This window comes from Garra rufa, chromosome 11, assembly GCF_049309525.1.
Source record: "Garra rufa chromosome 11, GarRuf1.0, whole genome shotgun sequence".
In the NCBI taxonomy this organism is placed as follows: Eukaryota; Metazoa; Chordata; class Actinopteri; order Cypriniformes; family Cyprinidae; genus Garra; species Garra rufa.
Window position 1 is genome coordinate 34575636 of NC_133371.1, and position 21226 is coordinate 34596861.

Sequence of the window (21226 nt, forward strand, 5' to 3'; positions counted from 1 at the left end):
ATTTCACGCCATAACTTTGTCGCCTTGCCACGGCCAAACCGTTCGAGATATCAAAAATCTCCTCGCAATTTAGCGTCCCCAATGTCTTGAGATCATGCTGACCGAGTTTGGTGACAATCCCATGGAATTCCTGGGAGGAGTACGTTAAATTCCAGAGCATGCGCTTTTTAAACAGCCCTAAATATCTCACTTCCTGTCAGGTGGAGCCTATGACATAGAGTACAAAAGTTGTTTGGCTCAGTGAGATCTATATGTGTACCGAGTTTCATATCAATACGTGCAAGTATGTGTGCGCAGTACATCAAGTTTTCAAACTGTGTTCCAGGGGGCGCTGTAGAGGCCCTGAACCACGCCCGGGTCCCAGCCTCTGTGGCGTCCTGATGGCCGCAGATTCCGACGTGTGTGCAAATTTTCAAGAGTTTTTGAGTATGTTAAGGCCCCCAAAAGTGCCCGGAAGGTTGAAAAAAAGAAAAAAAAAAAAAAAAAAAAAAAAAAAAAATAATAACCCTTAGAAGAACAATAGGGCCTTCGCCCTTTTGGGCTCGGGCCCTAATTAAAGCTGCAAGCAGCGATGAACGGGCCCTCGCACACGGGCTCACCGCCGACCGGTGGCTTTAGGAACACAGAAAATGGTGGGTAGTATGCTTTTTATACAGTAAAAATAGGAGAAATATGTCAAAGTCACTTAAATTTGCCAAATTTCCTGCTGCCAGCTGGTGGCGCTATGCCTATAACTGATTATTGGCATGTAGATGTGTTCAGGCCACCACTTTCATCAAACATATGAAGTTTGCTGCAGATTGACCTTGGTATGTTTGAGTTAGTGAAAGATATGATATATCCTGCTGCCAACAGGTGGCGCTATGATAATATCTGAATATTGGCCTTTAGGTGTCTTCAGGCCAGGACTCTTGCCAAACCTGTGAAGTTTGAGGCAGATCGGACATTTTATATCTGAGTTATAACAACTTCTATGTCCATGGCGAAACATCAAACTTTGTCACGCCGCCACAGACACGCCATTTAACGAAAACTCAAGATCTTCGCAATTTAACATCTCTAAGGCCTCTAGATCAGACTGAGCAAATATAAAGTTGATATCATTAAATCTCTAGGAGGAGTTTGCTACAAGTCATTTCCTGTTGCCAACAGGTGGCGCTGTGATTATAATAGAATATTGGCCTTCAGATTTGTTCAGGCCAGGACTCTTATCGAATATGTGAAGTTTGAGGCAAATCGGACATTTTATGGCTGAGTTATAACAAGTTTTATATCCATGGCGAGACCTCGAAATTTGTCAGGCCGCCACGGACACGCCCTTCAACGAAAACTCAAGATCTTCGCAATTTAACATCACTAAAGCCTTTTGCTTAGACTGACCGATTTTGGTGTTGATCTGTATAAATCTCTAGGAGGAGTTTGTTGCAGAGTACAGCATGACACTTCCTGTTGCCAGCAGGTGGCGCTATGACTATAACTGAATATGGACATATAGATGTCTTCAGGTCAGGAGTGTTATCACACATGTGAAGTTTGGGACAGATCGGACATTTTATGCCTAAGTTATAGCAACTTCCTTTTTCATGGCGAAACATCGAAATTTGCGAGGCCGCCACGGACACGCCCTCCGATGAAAACTCTAGATCTTCACAATTTAACGTCACAAAGGGCTTTAGATTAGACTCACCAAATTTGGTGTTGATCGGAATAAATCTCTAGGAGGAGTTCGTTCAAGTATGACACCTGAAAATGGCAAAAATGACACAAATTTTGCTGAGAAAATTAATAATAACCGACTTCCTGTTGGGTTTCGGATTTTATCTCAAGAGGCTTTTTTGTAGGTATTGGTGTGCTACATGTGTGTACCGATTTTTGTGCATGTACGATAATCACAGCTGAATGCGCACACCGCGGAACGTGTAAAGGTGGCGCTATTGAGCCATTTTGCCACACCCACTTCTGCAACCCATATCAGACGTCCATTTTCGCCAGGTCTGATGTGTGTGCGAAGTTTCGTTAGTTTTCGGGTATGTCTAGGCCCTCAAAAATGCGATTCATTCCGGATAAGAAGAATAATAATAATAATAATAATAATAAACGGAGCAGATTCAATAGGGTCCTCACACCATCGGTGCTCGGGCCCTAATTAAAGCTGCAAGCAGCGATGAACGGGCCCTCGCACACGGGCTCACCGCCGACCGGTGGCTTTAGGAACACAGCAAACGGTGGGCAGTATGCTTTTAATACAGTAAATGCAGGAAAAATAGATCAAAGTCACTTAAATATGCCAAACTTCCTGCTGCCAGCTGGTGGCGCTATGCCTATTACTGATTATTGGCATGTAGATGTGTTCAGGCCAGCACTTTCATCAAACATATGAAGTTTGGTGCAGATTGACCTTGGTATGTGTGAGTTAGTGCAAGATATGATATATCCTGCTGCCAATAGGTGGCACTATAATAATATCTTTATATTGGCCTTTAGATGTCTTCAGGGCAAGACTCTTACCAAACATGTGAAGTTTGAGGCAGATCGGACATTTTATGGCTGAGTTATAACAACTTTTATGTCCATGGCGAAACATCAAACTTTGTCAGGCCGCCACGGACACGCCCTTTAACGAAAACTCAAGATCTTCACAATTTAACATCTCTAAGGCCTCGAGATCAGACTGACCAAATATAATGTTAATATCATTAAATCTCTAGGAGGAGTTTGGTACAAGTCATTTCCTGTTGCCAACAGGTGGCGCTGTGATTATAATAGAATATAGGCCTTCAGATTGGTTCAGGCCAGGACTCTTATCGAACATGTGAAGTTTGAGGCAAATCGGACATTTTATGGCTGAGTTATAACAAGATTTATATCCATGGCGAGACCACGAAATTTGCCAGGCCGCCACGGACACGCCCTTCAACGAAAACTCAAGATCTTCGCAATTTAACATCGCTAAAGCCTTTTTATTAGACTGACCGATTTTGGTGTTGATCTGATTAAATCTCCAGGAGGAATTTGTTGCAGAGTACAGCATGTCACTTCCTGGTGCCTGCAGGTGGCGCTATGAGTAAAACTGAATATGGGCATGTAGATGTCTTCAGGTCAGGAGTGTTATCACACATGTGAAGTTTGGGGCAGATCGGGCATTTTATGCCTGAGTTATAGCAACTTCCTTTTTCATGGCGAAGCATCGAAATTTGCGAGGCCGCCACGGACACGCCCTCTGATGAAAACTCTAGATCTTCGCAATTTAACGTCACAAAGGGCTTTAGATTAGACTCAGCAAATTTGGCGTTGATCCGAATAAATCTCTAGGAGGAGTTCGTTCAAGTATGACGCCTGAAAATGGCAAAAATGACACAAAATTTGCTGAGAAAATTAAAAATAACCGACTTCCTGTTGGGTGTCAAATTTTGCTCCAAGAGGCTTTTTTGTAGGTATTGGTGAGTTACATGTGTGTACCGATTTTCGTGCATGTACGTGAATCACAACTGAAAGCGCACACCGCGGAACGTGTAAAGGTGGCGCTATCGAGCCATTTTGACACACCCATCTCTGAACCCCATATCAGACGTCCATTTTCGCCAGGTTTGATGTGTGTGCAAAGTTTCATGAGTTTTCGGGTATGTTTAGGCCCTCAAAAATGCGATTCATTCCGGAGAAGAAGAATAATAATAATAAGAAACGGAGCAGATCCAATAGGGTCCTCACACCATCGGTGCTCGGGCCCTAATAATAATAATAATAAACGGAGCAGATTCAATAGGGTCCTCACACCATCGGTGCTCGGGCCCTAATAATAAACGAAGCAGATCCAATAGGGTCCTCACACCATCGGTGCTCGGGCCCTAATTAAAGCTGCAAGCAGCGATGAACGGGCCCTCGCACCCGGGCTCACCGCCGACCCGTGGCTTTAGGAAAACAGCAAACGGTGGGCAGTATGCTTTTAATACATTAAATGTAGGAAAAATATATCAAAGTCACTTAAATGTGCCAAACTTCCTGCTGCCAGCTGGTGGCGCTATGCCTATAACTGATTATTGGCATGTAGATGTGTTCAGGCCAGCACTTTCATCAAACATATGAAGTTTGGTGCAGATTGACCTTGGTATGTTTGAGTTAGTGCAAGATATGATATATCCTACTGCCAATAGGTGGCGCTATGATAATATCTGAATATTTGCCTTTAGATGTCTTCAGGCCAGGACTTTTACCAAACATGTGAAGTTTGAGGCAGATCGGACATTTTATGGCTGAGTTATAACAACTTCTATGTCCATGGCGAAACATCAAACTTTGTCAGGCCTCCAAGGACACGCCCTTTGACGAAAACTCAAGATCTTCACAATTTAACATCTCTAAGGCCTCTAGATCAGACTGTCCAAATATAATGTTGATATCATTAAATCTCTAGGAGGAGTTTGGTACAAGTCATTTCCTGATGCCAACAGGTGGCGCTGTGATTTTAATAGAATATTTGCCTTCAGATTGGTTCAGGCCAGGACTCTTATCAAACATGGGAAGTTTGAGGCAAATCGGACATTTTATGGCTGAGTTATAACAAGTTTTATATCCATGGCGAGACCTCGAAATTTGTCATGCCGCCACGGACACGCCCTTCAACGAAAACTCAAGATCTTCACAATTTAACATCACTAAAGCCTTTTTATTAGACTGACCAATTTTGGTGTTGATCTGATTAAATCTCTTGGAGGAGTTTGTTGCAGAGGACAGCATGACACTTCCTGTTGCCAGCAGGTGGCGCTATGAGTAAAACTGAATATGGGCATGTAGATGTCATCAGGTCAGGAGTGTTATCACACATGAGAAGTTTGGGACAGATCGGACATTGTATGCCTGAGTTATAGCAACTTCCTTTTTCATGGCGAAACATCGAAATTTGCGAGGCCGCCACGGACACGCCCTCTGATGAAAACTCTAGATCTTCACAATTTAACGTCACAAAGGGCTTTAGAATAGACTCTGCAAATTTGGCGTTGATCCGAATAAATCTCTAGGAGGAGTTCGTTCAAGTACGACGCCTGAAAATGGCAAAAATGACACAAATTTTGTTGAGAATATTAATATTAACCGACTTCCTGTTGGGTTCCGGATTTTGCTCCAAGAGGCTTTTTTGTAGGTTTTGGTGTGTTACATGTGTGTACCGATTTCCGTGCATGTACGTGAATCACAGCTGAAAGCGCACACCGCTGAACATCTAAAGGTGGCGCTGTCGAGCCATTTTGCCACACCCACTTCTGAAACCCAAATCAGACGTAAATTTTCGCCAGGTTTGATGTGTGTGCAAAGTTTTGTGAGTTTTCGGGAATGTTTAGGTCCTCTAAAATGCGATTCATTTTGGAGAAGAAGAAGAATAATAATAATTAAAGCTGCAAGCAGCGATGAACGGGCCCTCGCACACGGGCTCACCGCCGACCGGTGGCTTTAGGAACACAGCAAATGGTGGGTAGTATGCTTTTAATACAGTAAAAATAGGAGAAATATGTCAAAGTCACTTAAATGTGCCAAATTTCCTGCTGCCAGCTGGTGGCGCTATGCCTATAACTGATTATTGGCATGTAGATGTGTTCAGGCCACCACTTTCATCAAACATATGAAGTTTGGTGCAGATTGACCTTGGTATGTTTGAGTTAGTGAAAGACATGATATATCTTGCTGCCAACAGGTGGCGCTATGATAATATCTGAATATTGGCCTTTAGGTGTCTTCAGGCCAGGACTCTTACCAAACCTGTGAAGTTTGAGGCAGATCGGACATTTTATGGCTGAGTTATAACAACTTCTATGTCCATGGCGAAACATCAAACTTTGTCACGCCGCCACAGACACGCCCTTTAACGAAAACTCAAGATCTTCGCAATTTAACATCTCTAAGGCCTCTAGATCAGACTGACCAAATATAATGTTGATATCATTAAATCTCTAGGAGGAGTTTGATACAAGTCATTTCCTGTTGCCAACAGGTGGCGCTGTGATTATAATAGAATATTGGCCTTCAGATGTGTTCAGGCCAGGACTCTTATCTAATATGTGAAGTTTGAGGCAAATCGGACATTTTATGGCTGAGTTATAACAAGTTTTATATCCATGGCGAGACCTCGAAATTTGTCAGGCCGCCACGGACACGCCCTTTACCGAAAACTCAAGATCTTCACAATTTTACATCGCTACGGCCTTTATATTAGACTGACCGATTTTGGTGTTGATCTGAATAAATCTCTAGGAGGAGTTGGTTGTAGAGTACAGCATGACACTTCCTGTTGCCTGCAGGTGGCGCTATGACTATAACTGAATATGGGCATGTAGATGTCTTCAGGTCAGGAGTGTTATCACACATGTGAAGTTTGGGACAGATAGGACATTGTATGCCTGAGTTATAGCAACTTCCTTTTTCATGGCGAAACATCGAAATTTGCGAGGCCGCCACGGACACGCCCTCCGATGAAAACTCTAGATCTTCACAATTTAACGTCACAAAGGGCTTTAGACTAGACTCTGCAAATTTGGTGTTGATCCGAATAAATCTGTAGGAGGAGTTCGTTCAAGTACGACACCTGAAAAAGGCAAAAATGACACAAATTTTGTTGAGAATATTAATATTAACCGACTTCCTGTTGGGTTCCGGATTTTGCTCCTAGAGGCTTTTTTGTAGGTATTGGTGTGTTACATGTGTGTACCGATTTCCGTGCATGTACGTGAATCACAGCTGAAAGCGCACACCGCGGAACGTGTAAAGGTGGCGCTGTCGAGCCATTTTGCCACACCCACTTCTGAAACCCATATCAGACGTAAATTTTCGCCAGGTCTGATGTGTGTGCAAAGTTTCATGAGTTTTCGGGTATGTCTAAGCCCTCAAAAATGCGATTCATTTTGGAGAAGAATAATAATAATAATAATAATAATAATAATAATAATAATAATTAAAGCTGCAAGCAGCGATGAACGGGCCCTCGCACACGGGCTCACCGCCGACCGGTGGCTTTAGGAACACAGCTAATGGTGGGCAGTATGCTTTTAATACAGTAAAAATAGGACAAATATATGAAAGTCACTTAAAAGTGCCAAATTTCCTGCTGCCAGCTGGTGGCGCTATGCCTATAACTGATCATTGGCATGTAGATGTGTTCAGGCCAGCACTTTTATCAAACATATGAAGTTTGGTGCAGATTGGCTTTGGTATGTTTGAGTTAGTGAAAGATATGATATATCCTGCTGCCAACAGGTGGCGCTATGATGATATCTGAATATTGGCCTTTAGGTGTCTTCAGGCCAGGACTCTTACCAAACCTGTGAAGTTTGAGGCAGATCAGACATTTTATGGCTGAGTTATAACAACTTCTATGTCCATGGCGAAACATCAAACTTTGTCACGCCGCCACAGACACGCCCTATAACGAAAACTCAAGATCTTCGCAATTTAACATCTCTAAGGCCTCTAGATCAGACTGACCAAATATAATGTTGATATCATTAAATCTCTAGGAGGAGTTTGCTACAAGTCATTTCCTGTTGCCAACAGGTGGCGCTGCAATTATAATAGAATATTGGCCTTCAGATGTTTTCAGGCCAGGACTCTTATCGAACATGTGAAGTTTGAGGCAAATCGGACAGTTTATGGCTAAGTTATAACAAGTTTTATATCCATGGCGAGACCTCGAAATTTGTCAGGCCGCCACGGACACGCCCTTCAACAAAAACTCAAGATCTTCGCAATTTAACATCACTAAAGCCTTTTTATTAGACTGACCGATTTTGGTGTTGATCTGATTAAATCTCTTGGAGGAGTTTGTTGCAGAGTACAGCATGACACTTCCTGTTGCCAGCAGGTGGCGCTATGAGTAAAACTGAATATGGGCATGTAGATGTCATCAGGTCAGGAGTGTTATCACACATGAGAAGTTTGGGACAGATCGGACATTGTATGCCTGAGTTATAGCAACTTCCTTTTTCATGGCGAAACATCGAAATTTGCGAGGCCGCCACGGACACGCCCTCCGATGAAAACTCTAGATCTTCACAATTTAACGTCACAAAGGGCTTTAAACTAGACTCTGCAAATTTGGCGTTGATCCGAATAAATCTCTAGGAGGAGTTCGTTCAAGTACGACGCCTGAAAATGGCAAAAATGACACAAATTTTGTTGAGAATATTAATATTAACCGACTTCCTGTTGGGTTCCGGATTTTGCTCCAAGAGGCTTTTTTGTAGGTATTGGTGTGTTACATGTGTGTACCGATTTCCGTGCATGTACGTGAATCACAGCTGAAAGCGCACACCGCTGAACGTCTAAAGGTGGCGCTGTCGAGCCATTTTGCCACACCCACTTCTGAAACCCATATCAGACGTAAATTTTCGCCAGGTTTGATGTGTGTGCAAAGTTTCATGAGTTTTCGGGTATGTCTAAGCCCTCAAAAATGCGATTCATTTTGGAGAAGAATAATAATAATAATAATAATAATAATAATAATAATAATAATAATAATAAACGGAGCAGATTCAATAGGGTCCTCACACCATCGGTGCTCGGGCCCTAATAATTAAAGCTGCAAGCAGCGATGAACGGGCCCTCGCACACGGGCTCACCGCCGACCGGTGGCTTTAGGAACACAGCAAATGGTGGGTAGTATGCTTTTAATACAGTAAAAATAGGAGAAATATGTCAAAGTCACTTAAATGTGCCAAATTTCCTGCTGCCAGCTGGTGGCGCTATGCCTATAACTGATTATTGACATGTAGATGTGTTCAGGCCACCACTTTCATCAAACATATGAAGTTTGGTGCAGATTGACCTTGGTATGTTTGAGTTAGTGAAAGATATGATATATCCTGCTGCCAAAAGGTGGCGCTATGATAATATCTGAATATTGGTCTTTAGGTGTCTTCAGGCCAGGACTCTCACCAAACCTGTGAAGTTTGAGGCAGATCGGACATTTTATGGCTGAGTTATAACAACTTCTATTTCCATGGCGAAACATCAAACTTTGTCATGCAGCCATAGACACGCCCTTTAACAAAAACTCAAGATCTTCGCAATTTAACATCTTTAAGGCCTCTAGATCAGACTGACCAAATATAATGTTGATATCATTAAATCTCTAGGAGGAGTTTGATACAAGTCATTTCCTGTTGCCAACAGGTGGCGCTGTGATTATAATAGAATATTGGCCTTCAGATTGGTTCAGGCCAGGACTCTTATCGAACATGTGAAGTTTGAGGCAAATCGGACATTTTATGGCTGAGTTATAACAAGTGTATTATCCATGGCGAGACCTCGAAATTTGCCAGGCCGCCACGGACACGCCCTTCAACGAAAACTCAAGATCTTCGCAATTTAACATCGCTAAAGCCTTTTTATTAGACTGACCGATTTTGGTGTTGATCTGATAAAATCTCTTGGAGGAGTTTGTTGCAGAGTACAGCATGACACTTCCTGTTGCCAGCAGGTGGCGCTATGAGTAAAACTGAATATGGGCATGTAGATGTCTTCAGGTCAGGAGTGTTATCACACATGTGAAGTTTGGGACGGATCGGACATTGTATGCCTGAGTTATAGCAACTTCCTTTTTCATGGCGAAACATCGAAATTTGCGAGGCCGCCATGGACACGCCCTCCGATAAAAACTCTAGATCTTCACAATTTAACGTCACAAAGGGCTTTAGACTAGACTCTGCAAATTTGGTGTTGATCCGAATAAATCTCTAGGAGGAGTTCGTTCAAGTACTACGCCTGAAAATGGCAAAAATGACACAAATTTTGTTGAGAATATTAATAATAACCGACTTCCTGTTGGGTTCCGGATTTTGCTCCAAGAGGCTTTTTTGTAGGTATTGGTGTGATACATGTGTGTACCGATTTCCGTGCATGTACGTGAATCACAGCTGAAAGCGCACACCGCGGAACGTGTAAAGGTGGCGCTGTCGAGCCATTTTGCCACACCCACTTCTGAAACCCATATCAGACGTAAATTTTCGCCAGGTCTGATGTGTGTGCGAAGTTTCATGAGTTTTCGGGTATGTCTAAGCCCTCAAAAATGCGATTCATTTTGGAGAAGAATAATAATAATAATTAAAGCTGCAAGCAGCGATGAACGGGCCCTCGCACACGGGCTCACCGCCGACCGGTGGCTTTAGGAACACAGCAAACGGTGGGCAGTATGCTTTTAATACAGTAAATGTAGGAAAAATAGATCAAAGTCACTTAAATGTGCCAAACTTCCTGCTGCCAGCTGGTGGCGCTATGCCTATAACTGATTATTGACATTTAGATGTGTTCAGGCCAGCACTTTGATCAAACATATGAAGTTTGGTGCAGATTGACCTTGGTATGTGTGAGTTAGTGCAAGATATGATATATCCTGCTGCCAATAGGTGGCGCTATAATAATATCTGTATATTGGCCTTTAGATGTCTTCAGGCCAGGACTTTTACCAAACATGTGAAGTTTGAAGCAGATCGGACATTTTATGGCTGAGTTATAACAACTTTTATGTCCATGGCGAAACATCAAACTTTGTCAGGCCGCCATGGACACGCCCTTTAACGAAAACTCAAGATCTTCACAATTTAACATCTCTAAGGCCTCGAGATCAGACTGACCAAATATAATGTTGATATCATTAAATCTCTAGGAGGAGTTTGGTACAAGTCATTTCCTATTGCCAACAGGTGGCGCTGTGATTATAATAGAATATAGGCCTTCAGATTGGTTCAGGCCAGGACTCTTATCGAACATGTGAAGTTTGAGGCAAATCGGACATTTTATGGCTGAGTTATAACAAGTTTTATATCCATGGCGAGACCACCAGATTTGCCAGGCCGCCACGGACACACCCTTCAACGAAAACTCAAGATCTTCGCAATTTAACATCGCTAAAGCCTTTTTATTAGACTGACCGATTTTGGTGTTGATCTGATTAAATCTTTTGGAGGAGTTTGTTGCAGAGTACAGCATGACACTTCCTGGTGCCAGCAGGTGGCGCTATGAGTAAAACTGAATATGGGCATGTAGATGTCATCAGGTCAGGAGTGTTATCACACATGTGAAGTTTGGGGCAGATCGGGCATTTTATGCCTGAGTTATAGCAACTTCCTTTTTCATGGCGAAGCATCGAAATTTGCCAGGCCGCCACGGACACGCCCTCCGATGAAAACTCTAGATCTTCGCAATTTAACGTCACAAAGGGCTTTAGATTAGACTCACCAAATTTGCCGTTGATCCGAATAAATCTCTAGGAGGAGTTCGTTCAAGTATGACGCCTGAAAATGGCAAAAATTACACAAATTTTGCTAAGAAAATTAAAAATAACCGACTTCCTGTTGGGTGTCAAATTTTGCTCCAAGAGGCTTTTTTGTAGGTATTGGTGAGCTACATGTGTGTACCGATTTTCGTGCATGTACGTGAATCACAACTGAAAGCGCACACCGCGGAACGTGTAAAGGTGGCGCTATCGAGCCATTTTGCCACACCCACTTCTGCAACCCATATCAGACGTAAATTTTCGCCAGGTCTGATGTGTGTGCGAAGTTTCATGAGTTTTCGGGTATGTCTAAGCCCTCAAAAATGCGATTCATTTTGGAGAAGAATAATAATAATAATTAAAGCTGCAAGCAGCGATGAACGGGCCCTCGCACACGGGCTCACCGCCGACCGGTGGCTTTAGGAACACAGCAAATGGTGGGTAGTATGCTTTTAATACAGTAAAAATAGGAGAAATATGTCAAAGTCACTTAAATGTGCCAAATTTCCTGCTTCCAGCTGGTGGCGCTATGCCTATAACTGATTATTGGCATGTAGATGTGTTCAGGCTGGCACTTTCATCAAACATATAAAGTTTGGTGCAGATTGACCTTGGTATGTTTGAGTTAGTGAAATATATGATATATCCTGCTGCCAACAGGTGGCGCTATGATAATATCTGAATATTGGCCTTTAGGTGTCTTCAGGCCAGGACTCTTACAAAACCTGTGAAGTTTGAGGCAGATCGGACATTTTATGGCTGAGTTATAACAACTTCTATGTCCATGGCGAAACATCAAACTTTGTGACGCCGCCACGGACACGCCCTTTAACGAAAACTCAAGTTCTTCACAATTTAACATCTCTAAGACCTCTAGATCAGACTGACTGAAGATAATGTTGATATCATTAAATCTCTAGGAGGAGTTTGCTACAAGTAATTTCCTATTGCCAACAGGTGGCGCTGTGATTATAATAGAATATTGGCCTTCAGATGTGTTCAGGCCAGGACTCTTATCGAACATGTGAAGTTTGAGGCAAATCGGACATTTTATGGCTGAGTTATAACAAGTTTTATATCCATGGCGAGACCACGAAATTTGCCAGGCCGCCACGGACACACCCTTCAACGAAAACTCAAGATCTTCACAATTTAACTTCGTTAAAGCCTTTTTATTAGACTGACCGATTTTGGTGTTGATCTGATTAAATCTTTTGGAGGAGTTTGTTGCAGAGTACAGCATGACACTTCCTGGTGCCAGCAGGTGGCGCTATGAGTAAAACTGAATATGGGCATGTAGATGTCATCAGGTCAGGAGTGTTATCACACATGTGAAGTTTGGGGCAGATCGGGCATTTTATGCCTGAGTTATAGCAACTTCCTTTTTCATAGCGAAGCATCGAAATTTGCCAGGCCGCCACGGACACGCCCTCCGATGAAAACTCTAGATCTTCGCAATTTAACGTCACAAAGGGCTTTAGATTAGACTCACCAAATTTGCCGTTGATCCGAATAAATATCTAGGAGGAGTTCGTTCAAGTATGACGCCTGAAAATGGCAAAAATTACACAAATTTTGCTAAGAAAATTAAAAATAACCGACTTCCTGTTGGGTGTCAAATTTTGCTCCAAGAGGCTTTTTTGTAGGTATTGGTGAGCTACATGTGTGTACCGATTTTCGTGCATGTACGTGAATCACAACTGAAAGCGCACACCGCGGAACGTGTAAAGGTGGCGCTATCGAGCCATTTTGCCACACCCACTTCTGCAACCCATATCAGACGTAAATTTTCGCCAGGTCTGATGTGTGTGCGAAGTTTCATGAGTTTTCGGGTATGTCTAAGCCCTCAAAAATGCGATTCATTTTGGAGAAGAATAATAATAATAATAATAATAATTAAAGCTGCAAGCAGCGATGAACGGGCCCTCGCACCCGGGCTCACCGCCGACCGGTGGCTTTAGGAAAACAGCAAACGGTGGGCATTATGCTTTTAAAACAGTGAATGTAGGAAAAATAGATCAAAGTCACTTAAATGTGCCAAACCTCCTGCTGCCAGCTGGTGGCGCTATGCCTGTAACTGATTATTGACATGTAGATGTGTTCAGGCCAGCACTTTCATCAAACATATGAAGTCTGGTGCAGATTGACCTTGGTATGTTTAAGTTAGTGCAAGATATGATATATCCTGCTGTCAATAGGTGGCGCTATGATGATATCTGAATATTGGCCTTAAGATGTCTTCAGGCCAGGACTCTTATCAAACATGTGAAGTTTGAGGCAGATTGGACATTTTATGGCTGAGTTATAACAACTTCTATGTCCATGACCAAACATCAAACTTTGTCAGGCCACCACGGACATGCCCTTCAACGAAAACTCAAGATCTTCGCAATTTAACATCACTTAAGCCTTTTTATTAGACTGATTGATTTTAGTGTTGATCTGTATAAATCTCTTGGAGGAGTTTGTTGTAGAGTACAGCATGACACTTCCTGTTGCCAGCAGGTGGCGCTATGACTATAACTGAATATGGGAATGTAGATGTCTTCAGGTCAGGAGTGTTATCACACATGTGAAGTTTGGGACAGATCGGACATTGTATGCCTGAGTTATAGAAACTTCCTTTTTCATGGCGAAACATCGAAATTTGCGAGACCGCTATGGACACGCCCTCCAATGAAAACTCTAGATCTTTGCAATTTAACGTCACAAAGTGCTTTAGATTACACTCAGCAAATTTGGCGTTAATCCGGATAAATCTCTAGGAGGAGTTCGTTCAAGTACGAGGCCTGAAAATGGCAAAAATGACAAAATTTGCTGAGAAAATTAAAAATAACCGACTTCCTGTTGGGTGTCAAATTTTGCTCCAAGAGGCTTTTTTGTAGGTATTGGACCCTATTTTAAATAGTTACCATGTTTTAAGGTCTACAAACATTTTTAGATATTATTTTAATAGTCTATAAGCATCTGTAAAATAATTATAAACAAATATATTGAAAATAAATACATGTTAACTTAGTTGACTTTTTGGCCTTTTTGTATTTGTTTCTCATTCTAATCAAGTGAACTGAGCAGTATAATATAAATATAACTTATAAGATACTTTGTTCTATCAGTGAGAGTGTATATATGTATTTAAATCACATAATTTTTCCTTAAAAGATAAAAAAAATATTTTAATGCTCTTTAAGCACCTATACAAAATAATTATGTAAAATTACACTGACAGTACAGTACATATCAACTGATTCTATGGATTATTGTCATTCTTATACACTGACAATGAGCTAAATAGCATTAGAGGTCAAACGATTCCTTATCTTATGAGGACCTCTAGTGTTCATCCCTGGTATTAGAGCTTTAATCTGACGAATTTATTTGACACTTTTAATGTTTTTGGGGCCTCTGAGCATGATAACATTTTGAAACTACGCGTATTTTTTTATGATGAGTAAGAATAATGCAATTTAAAGATATATGAAAATAACTCTTCATCTTTTTTATTGTTACTTTCATAAATCACCACATCAACACCGTTCAAGATATCCCAAAGCCGTTCACAATATAGGGAACATTTTCCCTATATTCTGAGGATGATGATAAGAACATGTAATTCATGATGATAACAAAATGTTATTATTGCTTGCTTTACGTCCACCACTTCTGTTTAAATGTCATCGTTACCTATCTGTTCCATTTGTGTGTGGACATTGCTTTGCAGGTGACTCCTGTTATAAGACATCACTCTTAAGCGCTACATAACTAAGAATCAATTAGGAAAACGGTGCCCAGTTGGCACATGCATTCACAGTAACCCTCTGCCAGTTTGGATTTAAAGTTTACAGAAATGAAAGGGTTACATTTTTAAATCAACACACAGACAAATACACACTAAATATACAACTTTACCATCCAGTTTCATTTGTTAACATTGTTAACATGAACAATAATAAATAGCATTTATTAATGTTAATTAATATTAACCTAAAAAAGTACTCATATATTGTTTAAAGGTAAATTTGTATCTTTTAACATAGTGTATGTACTGTGAATTAACATGAACATGAACACAGTTCATGTGGGTATACAACAATAAACAATAAAGTGCTCAATAAACGCTTCATTCTTTCAAAATATCTTTAAAAATCAAGTTGGGTATTGTAATGGGGCGATATATAAATAGAACTCATCTTAAAATGGTACAATTTTCAGATGTTTTGAACAGATAACAGCAAAGTTTGTTTTGTTGTCAAAGTTTGTCTTGAAATTGTTAGTGTTTTTTTTTTATTGAATCAAAAATTTTAATTATGAAAATAAATGTCTATCAATGAAGATAAATCGCTCATGCTAAAAAGCTGTATTTTTCTTAATCTTTTGCTATGTGACTGAATAGGACAAGTTCATGGTACAGTTCAGTAAAAAATAAATAAAAAACAACAACTGCAATATACAAAGAATGAAAGAGTTTGTGACCCTTTATATTTTCTCAAAGATCAGACTCTCAAAGTTCAGACTTATTTATGCAGATTAAACTACAGCAATGTGCAATGTGCAAATTGCATCTTCCTCAAAGATGGTCTTAAGCAAAACAGCATGTTCCACTGGTCTCTCTCCCTTTCACCCCTCCCCCCTTCAGTCACTCTTAGTGTCAACACAGACTGTCAGCCCAGTGACAACAGTTTACTGATTTCTTTTTTTAATTTTCTTTAATTCATAGAAGCTTGAATAACTATGATATTACCAGCACTTGCTCATAATGATTAGATCTCTGTGTGAAAAAAGTTTTAAAGAGTTTGGATGCTGCACTTTAAAGATATAAAAAATTAGGGTTATGTTTTTTAAAAAATCACCACGTCAACACCGTTCAAGATATCCCAAATCCGCTCGCAATTTAACATCTTCAGAATCTTCTCTTCATGTTAAAAAAGTTTGGTGTGAATACCTTGTTATTCTTAGAAGGAGTGTGAATTTGTTTACAGCCTGATTTTTCCAAAAATCCACATTCAAATCAAAATAGCCGGCTTCCTGTTGGTCTTAGCTAATGAGTTTGATTTAGAAAGTTGTCCAGATTGATGAGAACAATATATGTACAGAGTTTGGTGACTGTAGGAAAAACTAACCCCCCAACTTTTGTCAAAAGATGGCGCTATAGAGTGCCTGCTCCACGCCCATTTATGACCTTTTGCCAGTGTCTAACTATCATTAATATTGATGTGTGTGTTGAGTTTCATGAAATTCTAAACATGTTATCTGCTTCGAAAAGACAGGAATCTAATTTTAAAGTTTAACACGTTGCCATGGCAACAGCATTTGATTTATCATCGTACCCTTTACATATTCTTATCGGCCGTGTTTTGACATTATTTTGATGAAGTTTGAAGAAAATCAAGTAAAATTAAGAGGCTGATTTCAACGCATTTTGAAAATGACACGCTTCCTGCTACCAGTTGGTGGCGCTATAACTTTGACTCATAACAGTCACATTTATGGAATCGGCATCATACAACGAACAAACTGGTGAAGTTCCATCAGGAATCAGGCAATGTGTGCAACAGTTATTAGACACTTCCTGTTTCTCATTTCTCGCCATAACTTTGTCGCCTTGCCACGGCCAAACCGTTCGAGATATCAAAAATCCCCTCGCAATTTAGCGTCCCCAATGTCTTGAGATCATGCTGACCGAGTTTGGTGACAATCGTATGGAAATCCTGGGAGGAGTACGTTAAATTCCAGAGCATGCGCTTTTTAAACAGCCCTAAATATCTCACTTCCTGTTGCGTTAAGATAATGACATAGAGTACAAAAGTTGTTCAGCTCAATGAGTTCTATATGTGTACCGAGTTTCATATGTGTACGTTCAAGTATGTGTGCTATATGGCCCTAAAAATTCCAGGGGGCGCTGTAGAGTCCCCTTGCCACGCCCCGGTACCAGCCTCTGTGACGTCCTGATGGCCGCAGATTCCGACATGTGTGCAAATTTTCAAGAGTTTTTGAGCATGTTAAGACCCCCTTAAGTGCCCGGAAGGTTAACAAAAAATAAAAAAAAAAAAAATAAGAATCCTTAGGAAAACAAGAGGGCCTTCGCCCATTCTGGGCTCGGGCCCTAATAATAAACGAAGCAGATCCAATAGGGTCCTCACACCATCGGTGCTCGGGCCCTAATAATAATAATAAACGAAGCAGATCCAATAGGGTCCTCACACCATCGGTGCTCGGGCCCTAATTAAAGCTGCGAGCAGCGATGAACGGGCCCTCGCACCCGGGCTCACCGCCGACCGGTGGCTTCAGGAAAACAGCAAACGGTGGGCAGTATGCTTTTAATACAGTAAATGTAGGAGAAATATGTCAAAGTCACTTAAATGTGCCAAACTTGCCGCTGCCAGCTGGTGGTGCTATGCCTATAACTGATTATTGGCATGTAGATGTGTTCAGGCCAGCACTATTATCAAACATATGAAGTTTGGTGCAGATTGACCTTGGTATGTTTGAGTTAGTGAAATATATGATATATCCTGCTGCCAACAGGTGGCACTATGATAATATCTGAATATTGGTCTTTAGGTGTCTTCAGGCCAGGACTCTTACCAAACCTGTGAAGTTTGTGGCAGATCAGACATTTTCAGGCTAAGTTATAACCACTTCTATGTCTATGCAGAAACATCAAACTTTGTCAGGCCACCACGGACATGCCCTTTAATGAAAACTCAAGATCTTCACAATTTAACATCTCTAAGGCCTCAAGATAAGACTGACCAAATATAATGTTGATTTAACTAAATGCAATCAATGCAAGGACTTCAGATAAATGCCAACTGTGAACCAGTATGCTACAAATTCCCTATTTTCTGATGAAGATGATAAGAACATGATTCATGATGATAGCAAAATGTTACTATTGCTTGCTTTACGTCCACCACTTCTGCTTAAATGTCATTGTTACCTATCTGTACAATTTTTGTGTGGATATTGCTTTGCTGGTGACTCCTGTTATAAGACATCACTCTTAAGTGCTACATAACTAAGAATCAATAAGGAAGACGGTGCCCAGTTGGCACATGCATTCACAGTAACCCTCTGCTAGTTTGGATTTTAAGTTTACAGAATTGAAAGGGATACACTTTAAAATCAACACACAGACACATACACACAAAATATAAAATGTTGCCATCCAGTTTCATTTGTTAAAATTAACTATATTAGTTAACATGACCAATAAATAAATAGCATTTATTAATGTTAATTAATATTAAGCTAAAAAAAGTATTCATATAAAGTTTATGTACTGTGAATTAACATGAACATGAACACAGTTCATGTGGGTGTACAGCAATACACAATAAAGTGCTCTATAAACGCTTCATTCTTTCAAAATATCTTTAAAAATCAAGTTGAGTATTTTAACTGGGTGATACATATATATAACTGATCTTAAAATTATGGTTTTCAGATGTTTTGAAGAGATAACAGTAACGTTTGTTTTGTTGTCAAAGTTTGTCTTAATTTTTTATTATTATGATTTTATATTCAATAAATAACACTATGTAAATATTGTCTATCAATGAAGATAAATTGATCATGCTAAAAAGTTGTATTTTTTTAATCTTTTGCTATGTGACTGAATAGGACAAGTTCATGGTATAGTTCAGTAAAAAATAAATAAAAAACAACAACTGCAAAATACGAACAATGAAAGACTTAGTGACCCTTTATATTTTCTCAAAATATCAGACTCTCAAAGATCAGACATATTTATGTAATTACACTACATACAGTATGTGCATTTTGTTCAAAGATGGTCTGTAGAATGGCTCTCTACTCTGTCACCCTCTCTGCCTCTCACCCCTCCCCCCTGCAATAATGAGCTTCTCTGTGCCTGACTGAACGCACACACATACTGTAGAGACATTCACCAGAGTGACAGCAGGTTTCTGAGTTATCTTTTTAATTTTCTTTAATTCATTGAAGCTTGTATAAAATTTATATTTCCAGCACTTGCTCAGAATGATTAGATCTCTGTGTGAAAAAAGTTTTAAAGAGTTTGGATGCTGCACTTTAAAGATATAAAAAATTAGGGTTATGTTTTTTACTACATCTTTAAAAAATCACCACGTCAACACCGTTCGAGATATCCAAAATCCGCTCGCAATTTAACATCTTCAGAATCTTCTCTTCATGTTAAAAAAGTTTGGTGTGAACAGCTGGTTGTTCTTAGGAGTAGTGTGAATTTGTTTACTACCTGATTTTTCAAAAAATCCACCTTCAAATCAAAATAGCCGGCTTTCTGTTGGTCTTAGCTAATGAGTTTGATTTAGAAAGTTGTCCAGATTGATGAGAACAATATAAGTACAGAGTTTGGTGACTGTAGGAAAAACTAACCCCCCAACTTTTGTCAAAAGATGGCGCTATAGAGTGCCTGCTCCACGCCCATTTATGACCTTTTGCCAGTGTCTAACTATCATTAATATTGACGTGTGTGTTGAGTTTCATGAAATTCTAAGCATGTTATCTGCCTCGAAAAGACAGGAATGTAATTTTAAAGTTTGACACGTTGCCATGGCAACAGCATTTGATTTATCATCGACCCCTTTACATATTCTTATCGGCCGTGTTTTGACATGATTTTGATGAAGTTTAAAGAAAATCGAGTCAAATTAAGAGGCTGATTTCAAAGCATTTTGAAAATGACACGCTTCCTGCTGCCAGTTGGTGGCGCTATAACTTTGACTCATAATAGTCACATTTATGGAATCGGCATCATACAACGAACAAACTGGTGAAGTTTCATCAGAATCAGGCAATGTGTGCAACAGTTATTAGACACTTCCTGTTTCTCATTTCTCGCCATAACTTTGTCGCCTTGCCACGGCCAAACCGTTCGAGATATCAAAAATCTCCTCGCAATTTAGCGTCCCCAATGTCTTGAGATCATGCTGACCGAGTTTGGTGACAATCCCATGGAATTCCTGGGAGGAGTACGTTAAATTCCAGAGCATGCGCTTTTTAAACAGCCCTAAATATCTCACTTCCTGTTGCGTGGAGCCTATGACATAGAGTACAAAAGTTGTTCAGCTCGGTGAGTTCTATATGTGTACCGAGTTTCATATCAATACGCGCAAGTATGTGTGCGCAGTACATCAAGTTTTCAAACTGTGTTCCAGGGGGCGCTGTAGAGGCCCTGAACCACGCCCGGGTCCCAGCCTCTGTGGCGTCCGGACGACGGCAGATTCCGACGTGTGTGCAAATTTTCAAGAGTTTTTGAGTATGTTAAGGCCCCCAAAAGTGCCCAAACGGTTGAAAAAAAAAAAAAAAAAAAAAAAAAAATTAAAGCTGCAAGCAGCGATGGTAGGGCCCTCGCACTCGGGCTCACCGCTGATCGGTGGCGAATGGTGGGCACTATGCTATTAGCACAGTAAATGTAGGAGGAATATGTCAAAGTCATTGATATGTGCCAATCTTCCTGCTGCCAGCTGGTGGCGCTATGCCTATAACTGAATATTGGCATGCAGATGTCTTCAGGCCAGCGCTTTTATCAAACATATGAAGTTTGGTGAAGATTGAACATGGCATGCTTGAGTGTAATTCATGACATATCCTGCTGCCAACAGGTGGTGCTATTACGAAATATTGGCTTTTAGATGTCTTCAGGCCAGGACTATTGGCAAACATGTCAAGTTTGGTGCAAATTGTACATTGCATGTTTAAGTTAGTGTAAAACAAGTAATTTGCTGTTGCCAGCTGGTGGCGCTATGACTATAACTGAATATTGGCATGTATATGTATTCAGGACAGGACTCTTATCAAACATATTAAGTTTGGGGCTGATTGGACATTGCATGCCTGAGTTACAGTAACTTCCTGTTTCATTGCATTAAGAGTATGCTTTAGCACTTAGCTAAATGTTGCTAACATGTTTCTAGCATGTTGCTACCCTATTTAACACTTGTTGATATTTTTAAAATGTTGCTGGGCATC

At 40.5% G+C, this 21226-nt stretch overlaps 1 protein-coding gene across 1 annotated transcript in view; it reads right to left on the reverse strand.

Annotated features, from left to right (window-relative positions):
* LOC141345326 (VPS9 domain-containing protein 1-like) overlaps positions 1 to 21226 on the reverse strand; it is a 61684-nt gene that overhangs the window by 16936 nt on the left and 23522 nt on the right. The window lies entirely within an intron of this gene.